This window comes from Herpailurus yagouaroundi, unplaced genomic scaffold (genome assembly GCF_014898765.1).
Source record: "Herpailurus yagouaroundi ecotype Mexico unplaced genomic scaffold, PumYag 186, whole genome shotgun sequence".
In the NCBI taxonomy this organism is placed as follows: domain Eukaryota; kingdom Metazoa; phylum Chordata; class Mammalia; order Carnivora; family Felidae; genus Herpailurus; species Herpailurus yagouaroundi.
In genome coordinates, this window is record NW_024412417.1 from 21,197,839 (window position 1) to 21,215,428 (window position 17,590).

The 17,590-nt window shown below is 32.7% G+C and overlaps 1 pseudogene; it reads right to left on the reverse strand.

Moving 5' to 3' along the window:
* Positions 1-11,587: 11,587 nt before the first annotated feature.
* LOC121043199 (40S ribosomal protein S24-like) lies at positions 11,588-11,974 on the reverse strand (annotated as a pseudogene).
* Positions 11,975-17,590: the final 5,616 nt, after the last annotated feature.

The following is a 17,590-nucleotide window of genomic DNA, read 5'->3' on the forward strand; positions in this document are numbered from 1 at the left end:
TTCATAAATGCTATACTAGTAAGGAATAAGCATTTATACATTACTTTAGAAACTGGTCTATCAAATTAATTTTATTGAGAAATACTGTATGATGAATGAGTTCTTTTCTGACATTATATTGAATTAGTGAAATATGAAACTGTCATTTTTCCCATACTCAGCTACTTCTTTGGGTTTTAGAAGTAGTGAACAGAAAATGGAAACATTGGAAATAGTTTCTATGCCATTTTATTTTTAGATATGTTTTATAATATTTTAATGTTATATGAAATAATATATATTAAATAAGTTAATGAGAGGTTAATATAAGTAGAATATAATGTCTATTTCACACACATAGCAACTATCCATAAATTAAAAATAAATTTTTCACTCACTAAGATGCTCTTTATATTTCTGTTTTCATTGTAGTAAATTGTTACCAAGTAAATTCTTAACATGTTTTACTGCTATTGGTTTACATTTATTGCAATCCTATGAATAGAGATTGGCATTTTAAAAGCTCAAAGCCAAGCAAGTTTTTTTTTCCTTCTTATATCAGATAACATAGCACTTTTCATCAAGGTACACTGTGTTCAATTAATAAATCTGTTACCATTTGAATCACATAGAATTTTAATGGAAACTGACAGTCTGGTTTATAATGATTTTGTTCAATAAATTAATTTCTGGGCATGACAAAGGGACATGCTGCAGTAGTTGAAATATTACTCTGTCATTAACAATTGATCATGAATCTGGCATTTGCAAAATTTTGTTATTTTTGTATGCACTTCATAAGCATGCTATTTTTGTAAGCTAGTGACAAAAACTGTAGAAGTTAATAGAAATTATGTACAAATCTAAAGGGGAATATTCTTATTACTAAAATTATAGAAACATACTTAAACAATGTATATTATAGAGGCATTAGTTCATAATCACACGTATTGCACATTTCAAATTTATTGGCTTATATGATTCTGCTTCCCTTAGAATTGGATTAAATTTAAAATAGAAACTAAAATCATAAAATCTAAACATTTTAACCAACCACCTAGTTAATTATAACCATATGAAAGATAATGGGAAAATTACATAAGTTTTTAAAAATGACTTTTTCAATGCAGATAAGAAGTAAATATATCACACACATATTAAAAGATTCAGAATTAGAGAAGGATGGCATGGGGAAGCTAAATCAGTGAGCTTTTTTTGTACCATCTAAGGAAAATATCTGCTAAATCAAAAATGGCCGGTTAGTATGAAAACAGATAATGTAAATAAAAGAGAGCGGGGCGCCTGGGTGGCTCAGTCGGTTGGGCGGCCGACTTCGGCTCAGGTCATGATCTCACGGTCTGTGAGTTCGAGCCCCGCGTCGGGCTCTGTGCTGACGGCTCAGAGCCTGGAGCCTGTTTCAGATTCTGTGTCTCCCTCTCTGACCTTCCCCCATTCATTCTCTGTCTCTCTCTGTCTCAAAAATGAATAAACGTTAAAAAAAAAAAAAAAAAAAGAGAGCAAGATAAAATCAATACAAAGTACATGGTTAAAGGACACCTATTTCACTTTTCAAGAAAATATGTTTTGATGGACATAGCCACTTTTTACTGGCAAGGAATCTAAAAATTCCTGATGTGGTAAAAATCAGAAAGCAGTAAGGAAACTCTATAAAATACTCGGCACGATCTACTTTAGTAATTTTAGATCTTGTTCAAATAACTCATGTCATATCATGTATACTTAATTCCCCTCTACACATCCTATGACAGTCAAATTGTGAGCACACTATATTTTCTCATAAATATGTGATCTGTCACATTCATTGTATGTCTTCTCCCCTCCACAATATTCTCTGCTCCCGGCCCTTATTCTCTGTGCTCTGTCACTGCATACCTCATATCTACAGAAAACTGATATCGAAAAAAAATCAGTTTTAACATGAGTTTTTTAAAGAGCTCCAGAAACTAGTTGGCAATGAGCAATTACTCCTATTTTAGATCCAGCTGTCCCAAAGAAAGTGCTGAAGTAAAAAAAGGGTGCAAAGGTTTAAACCAGTTTACCCTGACTTCTACTTTTGTAGGATCACCACTGAATTGCCCTCCAAAGTTTTCTGCCCAGAAACTGAATTTTCCCTTGAGCAATTCTGTAGTAAGTTCACACAAAACCAGTTCTAAAATGTGAAGATGTATTTAATAAACACAATTTAAACTTTAAAAAAGAGAATTCTGAGTGAGCCAGTTTTCATTTACCAATATGATTTTTTTACTACGTGTGAAAATGTCTTACATCAATCATGGTTCACATATAAGAATGTTCATAGCAGATTAAAATATCTTGTCAGGAAAAAAAAAATCACGTCCATTAAGAGTAACATTGAAATCTATTATTTTTATACCCATATAAACTCCAGACAAAGATGAAGATTAAATAAGTGTAAATGCATGTAAAACTAGAAATGAATCTGTTTTGATTCATTTATTTTGTACTTCATTTGAGTACAATATGAAGCAAAAGAGACATTATTCAAAATAATGTATGTAATAAGACTATATCCATATCAGTTTAAAGTGAGCAAAACTCAACTATATTACTTAGAGATGCATACAACTATGAAACATGAAAACGATTCTCACAAGTTCAATGGTTACCTCCAGTAAGGAAGATGTCGATTAAAAACCCATATATTTGAATACAAATAAAGAATAGTGAAATAGGTGATATAGGTGAAGGGGATTAACAGTACACTTACGATAATGAATGCTGAATAATGCATAGAATTGTTCAATCATTATATTATACCCCTGAAACTGATATAGTATTATATGTTAATTACACTTGAATTAAAAATAAATAAATACCATTTTAAAAAATAAAATAAAAATTAAGAATATTGATCTGTTTTTTAAATTTGTGATGAGTAAATTTTAAGATTCTCAATTTTGAAACTCCCATGATTTCGCTATGCCTTCTAGACAAATCTAAATAGTACAATTTTCCCTATTTAGAAATATGCACTCCAAATGTACCATAATCTAGTAGTGTAAATTTACTGTAATCTACCTTTTTAAACAGACTCTGTGCCTTGTAGTTCTTTCAGAAGTTATTCTAAAATTCTAAAATTCTGTTATTCTAAAGGAGTCCTGTTTATGTGCTGCTGAGGTGTGGGGAAAAGTCCAATAAAGTTAATAATCTAAGTTGTTTGAACAATTCAGTTCATATGCAGTGTTTCCAGTTAATGAGTGTAGCTGAATTCAGAATAATGTCTTAAATATTCTACATTCATGCAATCAGTGATAAATAACATCAAATTACATATGAATTAACTTTATTGTATATTTCAACATACAGGTAATCAACTTTTAATGTATTTAATTTAACCTCTTTACTTGTTTCTTATTAAATAATTAGTAGCCATATTTCACTTTTCGAACCATTACATACTCATTTGTAAATTTCTAAAGCAGAGACCACATGAGTAGTGCCTAAGAAAAGCAGCAGCAAGGGGCACCTGGGTGACTCAGTTGGCTATGTGTCCAACTCTTGGGTCAGGTCATGAGCTCACGTTTCATGAGATCATGGCTCTGCATTGACAACATGGAGCCTGCTTAAGATTTTTTTTTCTACTTCTCTCTCTGCCCCTACCCCACTCCCTCTCTCTCTCTTTCTCTCTCTCTCTCTCTATATATATATGTAAACATTAAAACAAAAAGAAAGGCAGTAGCAGGACTTGCTTTTGGAAGATCACATATATAAGATCTAAAGTCTTGAAAATATGAAGTATTTACAAATAAAATGTAGCTATTAAAATAATCATAAAAATGGAAAATTTAGTTGTATTGGTTGTATTGTTTGAGAGACAAAAAGTATATCAATTTCAGTTTACCTTTTCAGGCTTTAGAGCATTATGAAATATAAACGATTTCCCTAGAAACTCTTCTGTTCCAGAACATCAAAAATACTGAATTATTTACACATACATATATACATATTGTATGTATATACTTGAAATATTAATGTATATATGAGTAAATGTATTTTTGTATGTACATACTTATAAGGCTCATTAAAAGCTACATAATCTTTGCAGTTATCATACGTGTAGTCTTTATCATTTTTAGCATAAATTTACTTTTCTTATAATGTATATCTAAAAATACAATGGCAGTACAAATAAATATAGAATAATTTGGTTTTAGTACCAATTTTCGGTAAATCCAAAGCAAGATTAATCTCTGTAATAATGATACTAATAATATTCATAAAAATGTTATAAAATTATAACATAAAAGTATCAAACTCCCACTCTGATAAAACAGTAATATCATACTTATGCAAACATGGTAATAGTTCAAGTACTGGAATTAAATTTGATGCAGACAAAAGTAAATATTAATTATATTTCTAAGAAGGTAAATGAAAAATTATGTAAACATTATTTGTAGTCCTAACTACGTATACATTGATTCTAAACTTTATTGAGATTTTCATGAAGTTTTATTACAGTTACAGGAGATAATGCTTCCAATGTTAGCTTACCACAACTTGTTCCTCTAGTGCAAAAATCCTTAATGTCATGCGTGAATCAACTCTAACATAACTCATTCTATTTTATAACCTCATTAATCAACAGCTCCTCCTATTATGTCACAGTTTCAGAGATGACATTTAATCTATTTTGTAACAGAAAAATGAATTCACCAAATGAATGGTAGTGCATTATTTTACAAAAGTTTACTACAACTTGAAATAAAATAGTTCAAATCTTGATAATAGAAATGGGTTTAATGTACATGCTTTAAAAGCAGCAATAGCTTTTTTGGATCACAGCCCCCTAGCAGACTGTCATGTAGATGAAAGGGGGAAAAAAGCAAGGTATTTCCTCTTTATGGGATATTTCATAATAAAAGGTGTCAACAAAACTTTGGAAAAATAAAAAAAAAAGCTATAGCACAATAAATGTTCTTCTATTCTTTAAAATACCATTCAATGGCATATTTATCCTTGGAATATAATACCATTTTTAAACTATAGCAATACAAGGTGCTACCATGATGTTACATAGAGATTAAAGATTCTTCTGAATTACTTTCGTCATAACTACTTATAGCATCACATCAACATATTGTTGCCTAAAATTTTATTCTTGATTTTCGTGCATTGTGTGGCTTTACTACTGCCAGTAAAAATAGGGGAGGCTGTTTAGATTCTGTCTGCATGTTAGGTTAAATACACACACACACACACACACACACACACACACCCCACTCTGTTTTTATAGGTATCTTAAGCCAAGTGTTCTAACACATGCACAAATTCTCTGGTGGACCTTCCTTTCAGGAATACTTTTCCCATATTCTGTGTATTAACACAATGTACACATTAAAGTAGTACTTGCTACCTGTATTTGCTTATGCTTGCTACGATGAACGTATACTCGAAATTTGTTGGGACTGTTCCCATGCTGAGACCCTTCTAGAAAATTTAGTTAAGAAATTTATATCCTGATCACCACGAATGCATTTATGAATTCAGTTCCTTACTAATACACAACACTCATACAAAAAAGGTGAAGAGAAAATGAAATAGCTAGGGAAAAAATAATTAGTAGTACAGAGACCTTAATCGAAAGAATTAAATTAGCTAAATGCAAATGAAAAAAACATATTACAAAATCATATGTGCCCTATGATACCATAGTTTTAAAGCAAACTCATACTATATGGAAGAACTTGAGTGTAATACTTGATATTTATCTGCTGTGACACCTCAGTTATTAACTCTGAGTATATGTTTCTCTATCTGGTGAAGAAATATAAATACAACTTCTTTATACTAATGAACTATTCTGTTGTAACTTCACATGTAAAAATCCAGGGTCATTTTGTATTTTATTCATTCTTTCCATCTCCTAAATCCTGGCTGAATTTGCTGAATGTTAATTTGTACATGAAGAGCCTATGATAAGCTATCTTATTATTGATTATGCAAGAGGAAAGTATTATGTCACTATCAGTTACATAAATGACTCAGAAAAAAATAAATTAAAGGACAAAGATCAAAGTTACTTAGAGAAAAAAAATGAAAAACTTCCCAGAAGTTGTTTGTTGTCATTAGTAGAGAAAAAGACTCCATCACAGTCTTTTTAAAAAAAGAGAATCTACAGGTTTTTGCGTTTACACAGTAACAACCCGTAACCTGCAACTTCATTTGGGTGGACACCTGTGAAATACGTTGCTGACAACTTTTCTTTTGCGATATAAGGACACTTAGTTGTCATTTTCAGACTACTCCAATAAAAAGAGAAATGGTTATATAAGTTGAGAATTTCAGCAAAGAAACATGTAAAATGAGGAGCATACAGAGGAAAATTTTAGCTTCAAGTCACCAAATATTTTTTTAGCTAAATAGCTTAAAAGTTAATTGGATATTTAAAAAAAAAAAAAAAAAAAACAAAAACTAGTGTTTATTTGATGTGGATGGAAGTTATTGTGGAGTCGTGGGAATTATGACGTTTGGGTTTGTCACAGGGCCCGGAATAAAAGACTCCTTAATGTTACAGCTGTTACAGGCCCATTCTGAAGATGATTCAGTCTTGCTTTACAATTTAAGAGATTATGCATAGATTTTGCAAAAATAAAATTTTCACTGGAGCATTGAGGAGGTCTAAAACTCATACTCCAAATAAGAAATTTGAGTTGAATGTTATTATTGTCAATCATTTTGTTTATTGAGGCAATGGCCATGTGATTTCACCCTGGAAAAAGAGTGTTCTGGGAACCTTTCTATGGATGAGCCCCTCTCCATCTGTCTCTCCTAAGACAGATTAGTCTTTATTTTTCAGATTCTGAAATAAAGAGAAAATTCACTAGAATAGGCCTGAAAAATGAACATGTCTAACAAATGAACAATGTCTAATTTGCTTTTTAAAATTACTTCCTTTTTAAAAATAAAATTTGGTTAAAAGTTCTGTTTGATGTTTTGATGTCTGTCCTCTGAAATTCTGAAACTTTCACAACTTGCCTTATAAAATAAATGAATTTAGGAACTAAAAAATAAAAAAAAATCTTCCTAATCAGCTAGGAATTTCTAAAACATTGACATATAAGTTAAGTGGTTATTCAAATCTATGAAGGTTGGGAAGTTCATTTATTTAACTATTATTTTCAACTGTGACCAAATAGTCTTGATTTAATTTGATTAGCTTAATAAAGTGAATTGAGGTAAATTACTGATTTAAACATGAAAAAAAAATCAACAAAAATTTTGAGGTTATAACCAGTCTCAGTGAAGCCGGGACACTCCAAGTATAAAAACAAAGTAATACTAATAATAATAAAGATTAGATTTAATGAGAAAATATTTTAAATTTCCATAAGGTATAAAAAATGTAAACATAATTAAAAGTCAGTATGAAAATCCACATGCTATATCTCAGGTACTTTTAAAACTAATTAATTAAAAAAGTCTCAGTGCAGAAATAAAATTATTTGATTTTGAAAAATACAGGTAAAATAATAATAAGTAAGTATCCATTTGTCCACTCTTCTCCTAGTCTAGCAATCAATCCGTCTACTCAGCATTTATCTACTGACCCTCCAGTATGTTTCAGGCAATAAGCGTGGAAATATATTAATCCTCATTTCTAGTAAATGAAATGAAATTTGTAAAATAAAATAACAGCATATTGTAACACATTACTGTAAAAAAATAAAATTACAATGAAACCTAATATGTTGAGACACTCAATCACATTTCATAGACTGAAGAAGTGCACATAGCTACTTTCATTAAATGTTCATTGAAAGCTAAATTGGTACAAACTTTCTTCAGAGAAGGAGTCATCATATTTCATGTCACGTTAAAGAAGCAGGTATTCAGCCCTACTTACAGAAAGTGTACAATAGATTTTCATGGTTCAAGTTTGCTTCTGCATATTGTTACTTTTTTTCTGAGTTGTTTATATTGTTTTAATACATTGAATAAAGAGTGATGGGCAAGACACAATTAAATTACCAGATTGAAACTATTTGAAACCATTTTTTGACTAGCCATCTCAGGATGCATCAGCTGATTTGGAAAATGCTTCTTTCTGGTGGCTCACATATCAAGAAGGTGAGATATAATTTGAGGTCAAATAATCTTGCTCTGGCTAGATTATTACTTTGGCTACCTAACTGGAAAAAATTTTCCCTTAAATACAAATCAAAACCACATTGAGATACCACCTCACGCCAGTCAGAGTGGCTAAAATGAACAAATCAGGAGATTATAGATACTGGAGAGGATGTGGAGAAATGGGAAGCCTCTTGCACTGTTGGTGGGAATGCAAACTGGTGTAGCCACTCTGGAAAACAGTGTGGAGGTTCCTCAAAAAATTAAAAATAGATCTACCATATGACCCAGCAATAGCTCTGCTAGGAATTTACCCAAGGGATACAGGAGTGCTGATGCATAGGGGCACTTGTACCCCAATGTTTATAGCAGCACTTTCAACAATCGCCAAATTATGGAAAGAGCCTAAATGTCCATTAACTGATGACTGAATACAGAAATTGTGGTTTATATACACAATGGAATACTACTTGGCAATGAGAAAGAATGAAATCTGGCCTTTTGTAGCAATGTGGATGGAACTGGAGACTGTTATGCTAAGTGAAATAAGTCATACAGAGAAAGACAGATACCATATGTTTTCCCTCTTATATGGATCATGAGGAACTTAACAGAAGACTGTGAGGGAGGGGAAGGAAAAAAAAAGAGAGGGAGAGAGCCAAACCATAAGAGACTTAAAAACTGAGAATAAACTGAGGGTTGATGGGGGGTGGGAGGGAGGGGAGGGTGGGTGATGGGCATTGAGGAGGTCACCTATTGGGATGAGCACTGGGTGTTGTATAGAAACCAATATGACAATAAATTTCATATAAAAAAAAGAAAAATTTTCCCTTGATAATGGCATGATTACCCCCTTAAAACAAACACATGAATCAACATGTTTTATGAATAAATAGGCTGCAACATTATTCTTTGGTTTATTTAGCTTAGCCAAGATTTAAATATATTTACATTGACATAAGTTCTTAAGCAGAAATTCTAATAAAGTCTAAGGTTAGACTTCTGTTTATACCTGTTTTATTGACAAATTATTGTTTTGTGTGCTAGTGTTTAATTAATACCCATTTTCTTAATTGTGCATATTAGTATAATGAAAACACTTGCAAGGCTTTTTTCCTGTTATGAAATGCTATTTTTTAAAAATATATTAAAAGATCAAGTTTATACATAAATTTGAAGATTACTTTTCCCTAGCACAATCAATATTTATATTTTAAAGATGATAAAACTAAGTTATAAAGTAAAATGTATTTCGTTTCAGATTTGTTTGTCCCAAGTAAAGAAACAAACTTGAGACATTCTAAGCAACAAAATGAAACTTCTAGTAAGGAGTTTATTAAACTTCATATACAAAAGGATTGTAATCTCCCAAAAGAGGGAAATGAGGAATGGGAACATGGTCTTGAGCTCAGAAAGCCACTCTTTCAGTTTCTTTCTCTTGGGGTCTAATGTGAGTCCCACCCCTCCAATCCATATCTAATTTATTCCTTTTTAAGCAGTTTGGAACAGGTGTGTGTGTGTGTGTGTGTGTGTGTGTGTGTGTGTGTGTGTGTGTGAATACAGTAAAATATGGCAGGCCACATTTAAATAATTACAATTTAAAAAAATATTCAGAAGAAACTAGAATCCCTCACTCATAATTTCAAATCACTAGAGCATGAATCATTACACTTATTTTCAGCAGGTTTCCAACCCTATCGCAAATCCTGGCCACACAGTGTAGCAGATAAGTAATTCAAATATGGTGGTCCCCACCCAGTGCTGTGAGAGGGTGGTTTTCAGACAAAAGTGATTAGTAAGCTGATCTTCCACTGCAAAAGGGTTTCTTCAGTATCTGTTGTATGAACAAAATCAGATAAACAAACATACCTGGAAGTAGATGTAGCAAATGTTAACATTATTTTATGAAGGATTTATTGTCTCTTTGTCATTTATACTTTCTTTTTATAATGATTTGAAATTACTAAGTATTGAGAAGCATACTTCTAAAGGTTTAATTTTTTTTTTAATGTAAGACACTTGGTTGAATTTTGGCTTCATTTTTATTTTGTTATCTGCATTAGAAAATTTTGGCTTTACTTCGCTATATTACAAAATTTGGCATGAATTCTGAATGTGAGGTGAGCTGCGAGGAGTAAGGGGTGGAAAACGGGAAAGAGAAACCATAGCACATTAGAAAAGCTAACTTGACATGGCCTGTTGTATAGCATAAATTTAGGCAATATGTATGTTCTAGGTAGGACATTTTAATCCCATTTTCAGTATAGTTTTGATTTTAAATGCTCAGAGAATATCTTCACTGTCTTCAAAGTAAGGGTCCTTAAATTATGAGGAAAAACAGGTGGCTAAATTACTAATTGGGATGGTTTGAGATCTTCCCCCTTCCATTCAAACTGGAGCGTAGTACAGCTTGTGGAAGGTAGAGAATAAAAAGTTTACACTCTGCAAGTGTTGTGATTTCATTTATCTCCCTCACACATGCATTCTGATCATACTGGTCTTTTCTCTTTACTCTCCATTAAGACAAGGGAAATAGCACACACACACAAAATAATTGAAAAATGCAACTTAAACTAACTTTTAGAACACAAGCAAGCATTTTAGCTACTTCTTAAAAAGCCCCACATTAATGAAGAAAGCTGCTAACAGTGAGGGCCAGTCTGTTTGGGGCCAATATTGACACATGTATAAATGTATCTAGGTTAGGAGGATTGCCTCCAGGATACCATATTACCTTATGTTATCATGTCTCCATAGACTCCTCTTAGTTGTGACAATTTCTGACTTTTCTTGTTTTTGATGGTCTTGAAAGTCTTGAGTAATACTGGCCTGGTATTCTGGAAGATGCTCTTATATTGTTATGTATATGGTGTTTTTTTTTTTTTTTTTCGTGATTAGATTAGGGTTATAGGTTTTTAGGAGAAACACCTGAGAGGTGAAGTAATATTTTGAACTCATCTTATCAAGGGTGCATACTATTAATGATCTATACTGTAGATATTTATCACCTGGCTGAAGTAGTGTTAGACTTCTACACTATAAAGTTAGACTTTGATCATTTCCACATGGTACTTGTGAGGAAGAAGTCGGTGTGCACAGTCCAGAATTAAAGAGTGGGTGTTTATATCTTCCACTCAAAGCACAGAGTATCTACATAAATTATTTGGAATTCTTCTGCATCAGAGATTTGTTTCTTCTGTCCCATCAATTTGTTTATTCAATTATGTATGTTTATTAGTATCAACACATGGATATTCATGTTATGCCTTGAGGTATTATACCTACTTCATTTTGGTGTTCAAACTGTCCCAACTTTGGTCAGGAACTCTTTCAGGCAACTTCTGTGTCCCTTTGTTTTATGTCCATCAATGCATTTTTTGGAGATCAATGTATTTTTTTAAGTTCTTAGTTTATTAATCATCTCATGACAAATATACACCATCACCACAGATAGTCACTGCAGATTCTTTACTCTTTCTGTTGTCCAATTTCCAGCTCACTTTTTGCCAGCACCAACATTGGTTTTTGCAGTTCCCCTGACTTTCTTTGTTCTGTTCATGGATCCCTTTTGCTGTTTTCTTGACTTCTTTTTCTTCTCATACAGACCCTGTCTTGCAAGTCTATGTTTGGGTTCATTTTTCTTTGCATAATCAAAGGAATCATAAAACATGTCAAAGCCAGTTGTCTTGCCATCACCAAATGGTTCTGAATCCAAATACAAAGATGACATCTGATGTAGTCTTGTACATTTTGGCTAATTTTTTCCTGAATTTCTGTCTTAGGTACTGTTGACTTTCTGGGATGAAGAACATCAATAACCATCTGCTTCTGCTGATGTATTAGGATGGCCATGAACTTCCTGGATAGCTACTGTGTCATTCATACTGGTGGTCACGCTTATAGCAGCAAGAGAGGACAAGATCAATGTATTTTTAAAATATCCTTATCATGGAGGGTATGATCTTGCCCCATTTAACATGACAAATCATTACATTTTTAACTTTGATAACCATATTTTATTTGTTTTATAATTTCTCTTCTTTTCTTCATTATTGCTTTTCTCTTGACATGGCATGATTTCTCTGAGGTCCTTCTTAAATCTTTTTTAAACATGCTAGTTTACTGATAACAGCCAAATTACGGAAAGAGCCCAGATATCCATTAAATAATGAATGGATAAAGAAGAAGTGCTATATATATACATATACATATACATATATAATGTAATATTACTCAGCCATAAAAAGATGAAATCTTGCCATTTGCAACGATGTGGATGGAGCTAGAGTGTATTATGCTAAGCTAAATCAGAGAACGACTGATACCATATGATTTCACTCATCTGTGGAATTTAAGAAACAAAACACATGAACATGGGGATGGTGGGGAGAGAAGCAAACCAAGAAACATACTCTTAACTATAGAGAACAAACCAAGGGTTACAAGAGGAGTGGGGATGGGAGGATGGGTTAAATGGGTGATGGGTAATAAGGAGGACAATTGTGATGAGCACTGGGTGTTGTATATAATGTTGAATCACTAGATTCTACACGTGAAATAAATATTGCACTGCATGTTATCTAGCTGGAATGTTTTTATTTAACTTGTAGAAAAAGAATAAGTTTTTATTTAACTTGTAGAAAAATAAAAGAAAAAAACAAACATGTTAGTATTTTATTCATTCTAAATTGGTCAATGTATATTAATTATTTGGGCTTTTGTTCCTGCTTTTTTATGGGCTCATTTTCTTGATCTTGTTTTATTTAAATCTTTTAAGATAAGCTCATTGTCATTTTATTCATCCTATGGTTTCATCTTTCATTTGTAAGTGTTTTTCTACAACTTGCTTCCTACAGAGTTCAAGAAACTTCACAAGTCCTTAGTCAGTTTCTATAGTAATTGTTTGCCTGTATATTCCAGTACTGAAGGTATGTTGTAAATTTTGAACCCTGATTATAAAATTCATATGTTTCAGATTTAAGGCTTTAATTTCTCTCAAAGGAGTAGTTTTTAAAAGTCAAAGTCACAGGTAGATGACAAACATCATTGCAATCACTGTAGCTAGAGGTGAGTCGAGAATGTTGGTTGATTTAGTAATTTATTTTTAAGTTGTGGAGCAGCACTTCAGAGTTTGAGGAATGTCACTCCCATTTCCCTTAAGTGAAGACATAAAGTCATTCCATGGTCTCAGTCAATCAGATTCCACAGTTTACAGTACCCATGGTCTTCTTAGGATGTCAGTTTGCTCTTTCCTCTGTAGTTTTGAGTTCCTTCTCTATTTCCAGCACTTGTTATTTCGCTTTATTTTTAACTGAAAGAGTCTGATTGCATTTTTGATGCTTGACTTTTAATATTTTAAGCCCAAGACTTCTTTATAGATCTCTTGCCCAACACCTTAGCAAGCTCATTTAAAAGTCCACAGGCTCCTTCCTTTGGTTCTGGTAGAAAGTTCAAATCCCACAAAATCCAGGACAATGAAGGGGACTCTAAACCTGAAACTGCCCTCTAAGCACTATAAAACGCCAAGCCATTTGTCCCTCTTTGCTATATTAAGCCATTTTTGTACATTGGTGTAGGTCTGCTTGCTCTCCCAAGAAAACCTTATAATGTGAGTAATAAGTGTTCTTATACCTCTTAGTTCTTGGGTAGCATAATCCATCTCGATATTTGAACTGAATTCCGGATTGGGGGTTAATCTTGCCTTCCTTTGGGCAACCACAAGACACTAACCCAGGTGTAGCACAGGAGCAATTTTTATATTAATTTATATTGTGACAGGGTCCCAAAGGTCATCTCACTATTTTTTGGACATCCATGTACAAACATTTTCAATTTCAATAGTTTTAGAAGGTAAAATAAACAGTGGAGTATATTGCATTTCATCCATTATGTTGATGAAGGGAAAAAAAGATAATATGCCACATAGTTAACATTGTAAAATGAGCACTCTCTTACATTGTTGATAGGATAGTATATAGTAATAATTTACTATTACCCTCCTGGAGCCAATTTGTTAATATTTGAAAGAAGACTTTACAATGAGAAACACAGAAAGGGTAGAGGAAAAATGACTACAACTGGACAAAGGGAAGGAAGTCACTAAGCGCCCAAATATTTTTAAGCTTCTCTTTAACTCTGAAAATAAACTTTCAAAATGATAAAATCAAAAAATATATAAAATCAAAGCAACACTTTTTAGGCACATGCTACACATGTATATCATAATTAGGTCTAATATTGTGTAATTTAAAACTTATTTTAAACTTACCTCCCACCTCCAAACACACATACACACACACACACACACACACACACACACACACACACACACACAGAGAGAGAGAGAGAGAGAGAGAAGTGGATTCAACATTTTTTTTTAAAGGGTCAGTATTGAAAGAATATATAAGTGTAAAGAAATAGCCTCAGGGAGCCTGGGTGGCTCAGTGGATTAAGCATCTGACTCTTGATTTCAGATCAGGTCATAATCTCATGGCTCATGAATTCAAGCTCCATGTCGGGCTCCATGCTGATAACATGGAGCCTGCTTGGGATTCTCTCTCTTCTTTCTCTCTGCCCCTCCCCTGCTCATTCTGTCTGTCTCAAAATAAATAAACTCAAAAACAGAAACAGAGTCAACATCATTTTTTTAAACTTTTGTACCTCAGCCTTAGAATTATAAAGCTAATCAAGGAAATAAATGTACACTTAGTCCCTGTGACAATACCATCCAAAAGCAGCCTATAATTTTATTCTGTCCACTATAATTTCACATACCGAAGGTAGTGATATAAGATTTTCTTCATTAATCTCAAGGTTTTTTTTTTAAGAAATGGAATTGCATATTCTTACTTTAATTTAGTTGTGTTGCTAGCCAACTTCTCTGGGAAACAGGCTGTGCTATAGATATTTGTATGCAAGAAGTTTGTTGTTTTCAGGAATAACATCCATGAGAGAGTTAAACACACACACACACACACACACACACACACACACACGCACACGCACACGCACACACACACGAACAGGCCTGGGCAGAGGGACAATAAGAACTGCATGCCACTGCAGCAAAGACCAGTCAGTCCCACTAGAATAAAGATGAATCTCCTTCAGGGTTGTCATGAATGGAGGGAAAAGGAGTAAGCCTTTTAACAGTTCCTCATGTCAACCCACCTTACTTACCATCCCTGTTCTGGACATTCATTGGATGTGGACTACATTTTCAGAAGGATACATAATCTTGGTGAGGTGGCTCTCTAAAACTTAGTGCAATTTTTTTCAGACAGACTCAGCTGCAAGACTACACTTCCAACAGCTGGAGAGATAAGTGCTTTAGTCCTGAGGTGGTTGAGGATTGTTGAACCACTTGGGCTTTTTGCAATACTTTAGGTTTGATATGTTGGAGTTAGAGATATTTGGACTCATTCCAAGTTCAGTCTAAAAGCACTCAAAGCTTTATCAGGCTTATAATACTCTCTGGACCTCAGCTAATCCTTATTGGGGGAAAAAAAGAGATAAAACAATTTTACAGCTGTGTAGGCTTTGAAATGCCTTAAAAGTGATGAGAACAATGTGCAAAGTTCCCCACAATAAAGCCTTTTGCCAATTGAGTTCATATCTGGATATCGCTGAGAAAAGATGCCTGGCAGTATATGGGGATGGTTTCCTTAGAAAAAGGTCACATCAAAAGCAGTGCACTTGTTGTGTGTGTATTAGTGACAGATCTATATCCTGAACATAGAGACACAAAATATTATATTTTGAAAGGGGAAGATAGCAAGTGAGTGAAATCTGTTAACAGAATAGAGAAATGACTTCTTCCATGCTTCATAAAGAAAATTGGTCACATACTTGTTTTGCAATCATAAACATATCTAACATGTTTGCTGCAATGTCAAGTACTTATAAATAAGGAACAAAATGATAATTTTAGTTTTAAAGAATGTTTTCATAGGAAATTGAGATTTATAAACAAGGGATTTATTTGTATTTTCTCTTTTTAAAATGTATATAGTTGAGAAAGACATATCTTTCAGGGTAACAAGATAGTGTACCCATCTAATGAAATTAATGATTTAGTTTCTGCTGCATTCTTTGACAATAAAATTTTTGATTTTAATGTGTGGGCTGATTCACATGCCACTTCTAATGAAAAATATAAAATGTATTGTCGTGATTTTGCACCACCCAGGATAGAGAAACTCTAAGACTTCATTTTTCATTTTATTTCATTGTCTTCTACTCAGGAATATCCAGTGACTTATGTTTGGCAGTTTGTGTAAAATGTATGCATTGGAAATCGGAACATTAGGAAGTTCGTGTAACATCAGTCCATCTTAGTCACCAATATGTGGAAAAAACTAAATTGCATTCTGTCACAGCTGCCTAATACGTTGGTAGAGATGGTATCATCAAATTAAGCAGAAGTGTTTTGTGTCTATATAAAACAGTTTAGGGAGGTAAAACAATAGTCACAAGGTGCTCATATGAAATGAATGAATGTGAATGTGTTTAATTAAGTGGTGCAAAATTAGTTCACTTTGAATATAATAGCACTTTAAAATAAAGTTAAAATAAGAATAAGTTTCTCTTCTCACAAGTAAGGAGACAGAAAATAAACAGGATAATAATACAATTAAAACATAGATAATACGCTTGTGTTTTAAATCTTGCTTTTGATCTTGTATTAATAATTTAACATTTAAGATATTTTTTACTTAAATTACAGAATAAAAGTGAAAAAAGAAAAAAAAGAATTAGAGGAATTTTAAAGTGCATCACCTCTTAGGATTTAACTTTTTTTTTTTTTAAAGAAAGCATTACTACATATTAGAAGCTATTACACACCAGAATAGATATATTAGAAACAATCTTTGCAGTTCATGGTTATTTTTGAAACATTTATTCATAGGCTGATTTAAGAAGACTTCACTGAAAAATTATTGAGTATTTTCTATGTGCTAGATTCTGTGCTGTTAGAAAAAAAGCCATAATCTCTACCAATGTACTTTTGCCTACATGCATACCATACATTAACTTACGTTAGTTTATGGATACATGTATACTTACACACACATATGCACACACATACTTTATTTTTTTTTAATGTACCTGAAGTCAAATATACTTCTTACATGCAGTGAAATATCTGAAGGCCGAGTGAGTTAGACTTTGGCAGATTTAAAGTGGTAACACAACCATATGCAAGACTGCTTTATATAACAAAAAACATTATACCATTTGTTCCCTGAATTCCTCTTAATTTAACCTACCATTGGTTCCTCTGACATGCGCATTTTGGATTATAGTACTGAGAGTGTTAGTCTCCTATTAAACTTTCCTACATGTTTCTTTGACAACATTGCTCTAATATTCTTATGTAGATAGAACTCATGTTTTTCTTTACTTGACACTTCTTCATTTCCTATGGCTGAAAGTCACAGTGGCATGCCCTTCACATACCATAAGAATAAGATATGTGACTTAGATTTGTGGCTGTAAA